Source organism: Tupaia chinensis, unplaced genomic scaffold (genome assembly GCF_000334495.1).
Source record: "Tupaia chinensis unplaced genomic scaffold, TupChi_1.0 Scaffold000182_1, whole genome shotgun sequence".
NCBI lineage: Eukaryota > Metazoa > Chordata > Mammalia > Scandentia > Tupaiidae > Tupaia > Tupaia belangeri.
In genome coordinates this window covers 2,371,837-2,381,632 of record NW_006159657.1, presented here as the reverse complement: position 1 = coordinate 2,381,632, position 9,796 = coordinate 2,371,837, and the positions used below count along the sequence as shown (strand labels likewise).

The 9,796-nt window shown below is 53.3% G+C and overlaps 1 long non-coding RNA gene and 1 other non-coding gene across 2 annotated transcripts in view; both read right to left on the bottom strand.

Annotated features, from left to right (window-relative positions):
* Positions 1 to 4,838: 4,838 nt before the first annotated feature.
* The window catches only part of LOC102495952 (uncharacterized), a 14,559-nt gene continuing 9,601 nt past the window's right edge, over positions 4,839 to 9,796 (bottom strand). The window contains exons 2-3 of the long non-coding RNA XR_334249.2: positions 7,942 to 8,016; positions 4,839 to 5,549 (exon numbers count right to left, since the gene is read on the bottom strand). This is a non-coding gene — a long non-coding RNA (uncharacterized LOC102495952). The remainder of the gene's footprint in view (positions 5,550 to 7,941; positions 8,017 to 9,796) is intronic.
* LOC114007481 (U6 spliceosomal RNA) lies at positions 7,063 to 7,169 on the bottom strand. Its single transcript, XR_003549103.1, has one exon. It is a non-coding gene; the product is annotated as a U6 spliceosomal RNA (small nuclear RNA).

The following is a 9,796-nucleotide window of genomic DNA, read 5'->3' as shown; positions in this document are numbered from 1 at the left end:
GTCCAGGACTTGAACCGTGCAGTTAGCCATGTAGGACCCAGCACCTTAACCTCCATGCCACTTGGCTGGCCCTGGATCTAACTGTTCTAAGTAGGGCAAAGGGCCTCTTTTGAAGAACTAAATGGGTTTTCGAGGGTCATTTAACAGAACTGTAGTCCATTCCCTGACAACCCTTTGTTGCCACCAGGCTGGTTTCTCATGAAGTTACACACCATGACAAGCTGCTCACTTGATCTGGCCCAATTCCCCAGTGGTTCGAGACCCCCAGACATACAGGCAGAATGCAGTGTGCAGTGCCCAGGGCAGAGGGGTGGTGGAGCTCAGCAGCTTGGCCAAGAGCCTCCGTGCCTCCCGGAAGCTGCCTCCTTGCAGGCAGCTGAGTCCTTCCACCTGGAGGGCTGTACACAAGCCATGTTCTCAGCGGCCCTTCTCCACAGCACGGGGCTCGGCAGGGCTGGAATCTGCATTTGTGTCAGTCTGTGGTAGGGACCAGAGCCCATGTTTTGAAATACCCTGCCTGGGGCACCCACCTCACCCCAGCTCTGCCACCAGGGCCTGCAAGGGCCAGCGGGGGCCTGCGGGGCCAGAGCCTCCCGCTCGCCCTCCAGGTCTCAGCAGGGGCGACAAGTTTTTCTCCAGCAGGAGGGTTTAAACAACAGTCTGATTGGGATATAACCTACATTCCATATACTCCACCCACTTAAAGTGGTTTTAGCATTCTCAGAGTTGGACAACCATCTCTACAATCAACTGTAGAACATTTCCACGGCCCCCACCCCCGAAGAAAGACACCCTCACCCATTAGCAGTCACTCGCCAATGCCTCCTCCCCAACCCCCTGCCACAGATAAACGTACCACCAGTGACGGGGAGAAAAGCATATGAAGTTCATTTAAAATGTGCGCACAGGCCCAGCCTGGCGGCTGCCGATCCACAGGGCTGGAAGCCACGCAGCCGGTTGCGGGTTAGAATCACGAGTCAACCTGAAGCATGCTGGGGGCCTGCGTACCCAAGATCCTGCCCAGCGGGGAGGCTGGGGAAAGGCGGCCACTGCTAACTAGATCCTGTCAGGGTGACCTCTGTCTTGTGGGCGTGTGTACACATTCTCATGTTCATGAAAAACATAAAATTAAAAAAAAATGTGCATGGGCATATACAGGGATTCAGCCAGTGAGACTCAAAGAAGGGCCACATGACTGAAGGTTTTCTACCACCCAGAACAGGACAGAGGCTGGCCCTGTAGCCCAGTGATTAAGGGAACTGGCTCCCACACAGTTTGAACCCTGACCTTGGTATCTTGAAAAACACCGAGACACATGTGTGTGCCTACCCCCAATCCTGATGGGACGGGGAAATGGAGGAGAGAGGGTCGTGACCTGACCATTCCCCACGGGGGACAGGGGACTTCCTCTTTTTCCTTTCCCTGGTGAGCACCCGTACCCTCGGGACCTCATCTCGCGGGGCTCTGCTGAAACACCTTTAGTCCCGTTCTCTGGAAGACAGCCAGCATTCTGCGGCTGCTTCAGGGCCCCGCAAGCCCCACCTGGGGCACCCCCCCACCCCCGAAGAAAGACACCCTCACCCATTAGCAGTCACTCGCCAATGCCTCCTCCCCAACCCCCTGCCACAGATAAACGTACCACCAGTGACGGGGAGAAAAGCATATGAAGTTCATTTAAAATGTGCGCACAGGCCCAGCCTGGCGGCTGCCGATCCACAGGGCTGGAAGCCACGCAGCCGGTTGCGGGTTAGAATCACGAGTCAACCTGAAGCATGCTGGGGGCCTGCGTACCCAAGATCCTGCCCAGCGGGGAGGCTGGGGAAAGGCGGCCACTGCTAACTAGATCCTGTCAGGGTGACCTCTGTCTTGTGGGCGTGTGTACACATTCTCATGTTCATGAAAAACATAAAATTAAAAAAAAAATGTGCATGGGCATATACAGGGATTCAGCCAGTGAGACTCAAAGAAGGGCCACATGACTGAAGGTTTTCTACCACCCAGAACAGGACAGAGGCTGGCCCTGTAGCCCAGTGATTAAGGGAACTGGCTCCCACACAGTTTGAACCCTGACCTTGGTATCTTGAAAAACACCGAGACACATGTGTGTGCCTACCCCCAATCCTGATGGGACGGGGAAATGGAGGAGAGAGGGTCGTGACCTGACCATTCCCCACGGGGGACAGGGGACTTCCTCTTTTTCCTTTCCCTGGTGAGCACCCGTACCCTCGGGACCTCATCTCGCGGGGCTCTGCTGAAACACCTTTAGTCCCGTTCTCTGGAAGACAGCCAGCATTCTGCGGCTGCTTCAGGTCCCTGCAAGCCCCACTTGGGACACCGTCAGCAAATGGGGCCCTTTGTCCTTCCAGCCTCCGGCTTTACTCCTGCCTTCCTTGGCCCGAGAGGCCTCCACTCTCACCCTCTCACCTGTCGAGATGTATTTTGTAAACCTTGCTCTCTGTCCTTGCCCAGCCCCCAGAGGCCCAGGCAAGTCTGTTCTGCTCACTGCTGCATCGTCGTGACTAGAGAAAGACACACATGTGCACGCATGTGCTCACACGCGTGACGTCTCGGCCAGTAGCCGAGACCTCTCAGTTGCTGGTGTCCACCCCTCGAACCCAGTCTCCCTTGTTTCTGTCTCATCTGTTCAGTCCCCAGCACCTCGCTGAGGTGCTGGGAACTGAAACCAGGTGGTGGCCTCAGGGCCTTTGAAGGGTTCCCTCTGCCTGGAATGTTCTCACACACTGGAACGGCTACTCCTTCCAACCGTCCAGATCTCAGATCTCAGCGACCGTGTCTCGGCCTGCTCTGCCTCCCCAGGCGCAGCTGTCTCGGCGTCTGCTCCCAGTCTCCGCCCGCAGCAGGTCATCCATCGTCGGGGGCTTTGTCCCACCTCTGGCCACCAGATCACAACATCGAGAGTGAGGACGGATGGTGTCCTGCCCACGGCTACAAGCTCAGCACTTAGCACGGAGGTGCTCGGGAAAATAATGCATAGAGCACATGAATCGTATCTTTCTCTCTTTACAAGGGTATTAACATGGGTTAGCGGGTGGGTTTCAAAGGCAGAGAATCCCCTGAAGCTGTAGACAAACTACAGTCCCGGGAAGGCATTTTCCTGGAGACAGGGTCCCTGATATCCGTCAGATTCTCAGTGTTGCCCACAACTGAGAACCGTCATTATTTAACCTATCACCTTCTGGGACCATCAGGCGGTATGACAGTTAAAGGGCTGGACTGGTACATGACCAACTGCAGTTCAAGTCCCAGACCTGGTGACTTGCTTTCTGTCTGTCTGTCTCTCTCTGTATCTTTCTGGTGAGTTGATGCAAATATAGCAAATTTAAAAATAAATAAAATTAAATGAATAATTCTTTAAAAAGAAAATCACCTCTAGTCGCTTTTCTACGCTGTTTTCACTTCCTTCTCTTGTTATTAAACGCGGGCCAGGCCTTCCTTGCTGGTTAGGGACAGGAAGGTCAAGGGGAAGTCTTGACCCTGACCATCTGGGTTTCAGGGTCCCAGTGTACGGTCGTTAACGCTGCCCACTGGAGGGAGTCAGACCCCACTTCAGCTGCTTTGGACGGGCGACCCAGGCTGGTGGCTTCTGCTCTCTGAGCCAACTCCCTGGTGTGCAGACACTGTCCTGGGGCCCTGAGGAGTGTGAGCAGGTGCTCTGCAGCTTGCATAGCCACTGCAGAGCCATTCTTGTCCTGAGCCACCCCACGAACAAATCAGCATGCCTGGGCAGCGGGGCTCCCCCCACGGGGTGTTTCACAAGCTCCCGGGGCACAGGAATGACGCTCCACCTTCTACTATAGCATGGAGGGCCTTGGAGAGGCTGTGTCAAGTGCAAGGAGCCAGACACCAAACACACACCTTGCGTGACCCCATTACGGAGACGTCCAGGACGAGCAGGTCTGTGGGGACGGAGCAGGTTAAGGTGCCTGCTTTTCTCCCATTACTCTCTAAATTTCACAGATTAGAGACCTGCCCCTGAGAAGGGAGAAAATCAAACCTGCCCCTACCATCCATAACTGGGGCTTGGGGCTGGTGACCACGGGCAGGGTGAGCGGGCACAGGTGTCCTGGCAGCGCCAAGTGCCAGTGCTCACCAGTGCCTTGCTCTGCCAGCATGGGGTGCACAGTGGTTAGCCAGCCCCTGGAGCACTGGGTGGAAAGCAGGGAGTGACCACCTGCCAGCCTGGGGGGCAGCTGCCCAGCCGCATCCTGGCCTGGCTTCCCAGGCTGTGGATCTTAGAGAAATGGGCTTTCAGGAAGAAGCATCTAGAGAGAAGGTGTGGCTTCCTTTGTACCAGGTTCCTCCAGAGAGGAGAGCTCCCTCAGTTGGCTCTCACCTGGGCTACTTTAATGCCCTTAACCATAGCTGGACCCCGTGTAAAATGGGGGTCTTGGAGCCAGCAGATGGAGTGGGGGTTAAGTTGCTCGACTCCCACAGGGTTGACCATGGTTCTAGTTCTGGACCTGGTGGCTTGAAAGTCATGGTGGTTGTGTGCGCATGCATGCCCAAAATCTCAGGAGGAGAAGGGAGAAGAGGGACTATGGTGTGGCCATCTCCCCAGGGTGGTGATTTCTCACTTTCCCTCTCGCCGTCTCTCTCCAGAGATCACACACACACCCTATGGCAAAAACCTTTAAAAAAATGAGGGGGCCAGTAGGTGGCATGGTGGTTGAGTGCTGGATTTCCACATGATGACTGTAGTTCGAGTCCTGGACCTGGTGGCTTCCTTTCTCATTTTTTTTTCTCTCTCTGGTGAGTGCACATGCCCTGTAGCAAACTTAAATAATAATAAAATTAAATGATTTTTTTAAAAATGGGGCTTTGATGAGGGACTTTGGGGATAAGAAGGCCCGTCTGGGCCAGCTCCGTGGTGCTGTGGTAGCACACTGCTCGAGAAGTGAGTCCCACATGGAAACTGTGGTTCGAGTCCTCGACTCCGTCAGCCTGAACACACGGGCATGAGCGAGAAGTGAATCCCACATGGAAACTGTGGTTCGAGTCCTCGACTCCATCAGCCTGAACACATGGGCATGAGCGAGAGTGCCCAAGATCTGACAGGCCAGAGGGCCGGAGGAAGGGATCGTGGCATGACCAGACCCAGTGGTGCTCTCTCACTCAGGTGCACGAGCGTTACCACAGTAAAGACAAAGAAGAAAGCAAGTTGAGCACTGCCTGGTGGTGGTCCTCGGTTGGCCTCAGGACGCTGGCCTCATTGTTGTCAGGCTGGGGACAATGACAGTGATGCTGCTCTTATCAGTGACCGCCTCGGGGCTTCTCCTGGAGAGACGTGAGAAGAGCTCGACATGACTGCCTTCTCCAAAGGACACACCGGTGACATTTCCTAGAGAGCGGCCTGCAGGTCGAGCCCGGGACTGGGCACTGCGATTTAGCAGGAGCCGGGCGGTATGGTCTCACAGACGCAACGCGACAGCTACGGGTAGTTCTCAGAGCACGTCTGCTGGCGTCCCGGTGTCCTGCTTCGAGCCGCGAAGCTGCCACTGCCCGCACACGCTCACACTTGTCGCCAGGCGCTATGAGGGAGGCAAGAGCACTGAGAGGTCAAGTTCTTCCTTCCTCCGCCCCGGCCTCCAGGGAGGAACGAGGCCAACACCGGCTGTGTGTCCTGACGCACTCGCCTCTCCTCAGACAGACATGCGGGCGCAGTTCCCGTTTCTTTCTTTTGGTTTTATACACACACACACACACACACACACACACACACATTTTAGGCTTTTTCAATTTTTTCTTTGCCTTTTTAGCATGCTTGAGTTTATAAAGGGCAAATTACGTATTTTAATGTTCTTCACTTAACATAATAGTACAAGCCTTTCTACCACTCCATTTTAAAAAATATATTTTAAAGAGGGACCAGCAGTTAGCGTAATGGCTATGTCGCTGGACTCCCATGTAGTCAACCACGGTTTGAGTCCTGGACCTAGTGGCTTAAACTCATGCCAGGCGCTTGTGCATGCGTGCCCAAGACTCTTGGCACACTGCCAAATATATACACCCAGAGAAGTTATGCTGAGGTTCGTCCTCACTGGCCAGTAGGAGCCCATTGCTTTGTTTTTAATGAATTTTTTTAACTTCAAGGAAAAAAACGTTTTAGTTTTAATAGATCAAAGTCAAAAAATGTTAAGAGAAATTTGTTTAAGACTTGAAGTCAGGAAAAAGGCTAGGATCAATTCAAACAGTAGTAGGTGAACCTTTCAACAGTTCAAGAAAAGACAAAGATCCTAAAATCTGAACAACAAAGCATAGAAGAGAATCAGTCAAGTTTTAGTTAAAAGTCATATATTTTAACTAGAGAAAAAAATGAGAGCTTGTGACCATTCTTGTTTTCTGCATTCTTTCCTTGACGCCGCCCCCACCCACAGTACTCTGAGCAGACAGGCTGCAACCCTGTCCACTGTTACGCCGGAGAAGGAGAGGCTTTGGAGCCCTTCTGCGGGTGGGAAACTGAGGCCCCAGTGTGGCAAGAGTGCAGACAGTGGGGCCGCTCAGGAGGCCTTCGCAACCACAGAGTGGCTGGGGGGGCCCTTTTTTTTTTTTTTTTTTTTTTGGTAATTTGAAAGGAGTGTTTTATCTTCACGATCTTACTTTAAAATGATAATTTTTATAACAACAGCTAGTGATACTTATTTCTATGATTTAAAAAAATAGTCTACAGTTGATAATGGGACAAAATTTGTAATTTAGCTCACAGAAATAGGATTTGGAAAAACATTCACAATTTTAGACCCCCCCCCACCCTTTAATTTTGTATATTGCGTTTAAAATGTCATCAGGTCGATTCTGATATTTGTTTAGTCATTCACTGTCCATCAATACAGTGTACAAAATGAGATTTTCTGTCCAGTATACATTGTAATACTAGCTCATCAAGGATATTACCATACATGCTTATCACCAACAAATAGTTTTCTATTTCTTGTTTCTTATATATTTTGCTTTTTTCCTCCCCCCCACCTTGATTCCCTACCTCTCACCCTCTGCCAAATCCCTCCCTTCTCCCACACTGGCTCTGGTATGTACAGTTGTTTTAAAAATATGGACTGCTTCAGGAATTTGCGTGTCATCCTTGCGCAGGGGCCACGCTAACCTTCTCTGCACCGTTCCCATTTTAGGGTACGTGCTGCCGGAGCCAGCACACGGGTGGCTGTGGCTGAGCTGTGCCCGCTGTGTGGCAGTCCAGGCACAGCAGCTGCCCCAGAGGGCCAGTGCTGGGAGCAGGCCTTATGCCTGCCCTCCCCATGCAGGCCTGCGGGGGCAGCAGCGTCAGTTCTCTGCTTTCTCAGGTGGGGGACAGCAGCACCGGCCCGCTAGACCGCAGACCAGGCAGGGAAAGTGCAAATGAACCCGGATGGGGCGGAGTTTCTCTTTCCAGTCAAGCAAGTGTCTTATCGTACTCTGTTTATGGGGGAAGGGAAGGTCACTGGTGTGTGTGTGTGTGTGTGCGCACGCACACGCGCACTATTTTTCTTTTCTAATTTTTTAAAATTAATTTTTTAAAAACTGCCAGAAGGCTTGTGCACTTGTCAGAGAGAGACAGAGACAAACAGACAGAGGGAAATTGCAGAAGCAACCCTTACGGAGGATGGTCACGGTCCCTTCTCCATTCTCCTCTGGAGTTTTGGACATGCACGCACATGCACCCAGCATGTTTCTCAAGCTGCCAAGTCTGGGACTCGAACCTGGTAGCCAGCTGTGTGGGATTCAGACACTTTAACCACTGTGCCACTAGCTAGCCCCGTTTTTTGTTTTCTTGGGGAATAACATTTACATAAAAAAGGTATCCGCTTTCAGGTCTGGCTTGAGGATTATTTTATCCACTTGTACTCACCTCTCAAATCAGGACCAAGGACACGCCCAGCCCCTGGAAGGGTGCCTCGAGCCCCTCTCTAGCCCACAAGTTCTGCTCACCTGCTGGCAGCGGTAACCACTGAGCTGCTATGGGTTTTTTTGTTGTTGTTTTTTGCCAGAGGGCATGTGTGCTCCCTAGAGAGAGACAGAGACATTGAGAGGGAAAGTGAGAAATCACACCCTGGGGTGGGATGGTCATGCCACAATCCCTTCTCCTTCACCTTCTCCTGGGTTTGGGCACACACGCACATGCGCTTGGCATGTTTTTTCAAGCCACTGGGTCCAGGACTTGAACCGTCATTGACCATGTGGGAGCCCCAAATCTTAAGCACCACACCACCTTCTGGCCGCTCAGCTGTGTTCTCGAACCGCACATAAAACACTATGTGCCCCTTCCTGTCACATGTGTGAGCCATGCACCATGTGGCGTGTGGCAACGGTCTGCTCCATGCACTGCCAAGCAGCATCCAAGGCACGGACATGGCTCGGTCTGCGAATCCGCCCTCCTGTCCAGAGACCCGGGCGGCTCCAGCTGGGATGAGGAGGAACCGCGCTGCCGTGACCGTGCACCTGCCTACTCCTTCTGGGTAAGTGCAGAGTGGGGTAGGATCACAGGCAGGCTTCCGTCTGAGCTCACAGCAATTCCGGGACTGGCGTGGCTGCCTGGAGGGCCCTGCCCCACAACAGAGCAGACCTGCGAACCCACCACGAGCCACAGCAAATACATTCTGTTGGTGTTCAGATACTTTCTTCAGAGACTTTTCTAACATTGCCTCTTGACATGAGCTGGCCCACAGTGATTCTTTGCCCTGAGGTCCTGCAGAAGCTTCTCAGCAATTGTGTTCGACCGAACCCCCAGAACGTTTTTCACTGGGAGTGAGATTTTTGTGAATGATATATTTAATACCCAGTGAATGGCCTTCCCTTCCTTCCTCATTGGCTTGTGAACTCCTATTCATCCCTCAAAGCCACACTCCAAGGCCCACCTCCCTGAAGCCCTCTAGTTAAGGAAACTACAGCCCTCCCTGTCCCCCCTCCGCGTCTAGAGACTGATGTCTTTCCCCCAGAGGGGAGCACTGGGCACTGTTACAGTGGGTACATTTGAGGAGACTGTGTCGGGCACGCAGGGCCCGCCTCATAAACCCCTGCATGCCCAGCCCCTACTGGACGCTTGGAATGCGTGTGCTGACCTGCTCTTCCTGGACGTCTGTATACCAGGGGCCCTTGGCCAGCACTGCAGGTGACAGGCAGGCAGAAGAGCCAATCAGTGGGTGGGTGAGGGGGCCGCGGCTCTCTTCCTCTTCTCTCGACCCGCCCCAACGTAAGCAGGTCCCTGCATGCTTCCTTTTGTGACCCTGGCTTTTTCCTTCTGGCCTCTAACACAACTGGTGACTCATTCTCCATGTTATCCGTGTGGCTTTCTTCCCTTGGCCACCCCTACTGGCAGGCACCCCTGAGAGTGTCCAGGTCCCTGCTGTGTCACCAGCAGTGGCACAGTGTCCAGGCCACTGCTAACACCTGCTGAGTGAGTTGAAGACCCAGGCCTGGCCCCTGCGAGCTTCTGGCCTCCCACCCAGTCTCCTCCACAGAGGCGAGCCCAAGTCTCCTTCCCCATCCCCTTCCAGGTCCTAAAGATGGGAAATTGCGGGTCGCCCCTCTAAGCACCCAGGCCACAATGGGAACCTAGCCCGGCCCAGGGCCAGCAGTGGGGACGAAGCAGGCACTCCACTCAGCTGGGCATGGGAGCAGCCAGCCTGGCTACCGTGAGCATGGTGCACAGGGGCCTGTGGCGGGCAAGACTTCGGCCTTCTGAGGCTGCCCCTCCTCCTCACCTGGACTCATCTGCCCTGAGTGGGTTTTTCCAGGTTTTCTTTTTTTTTTTTTGCTATAGGGAGGGTGCGCTCCCCCGACAGAA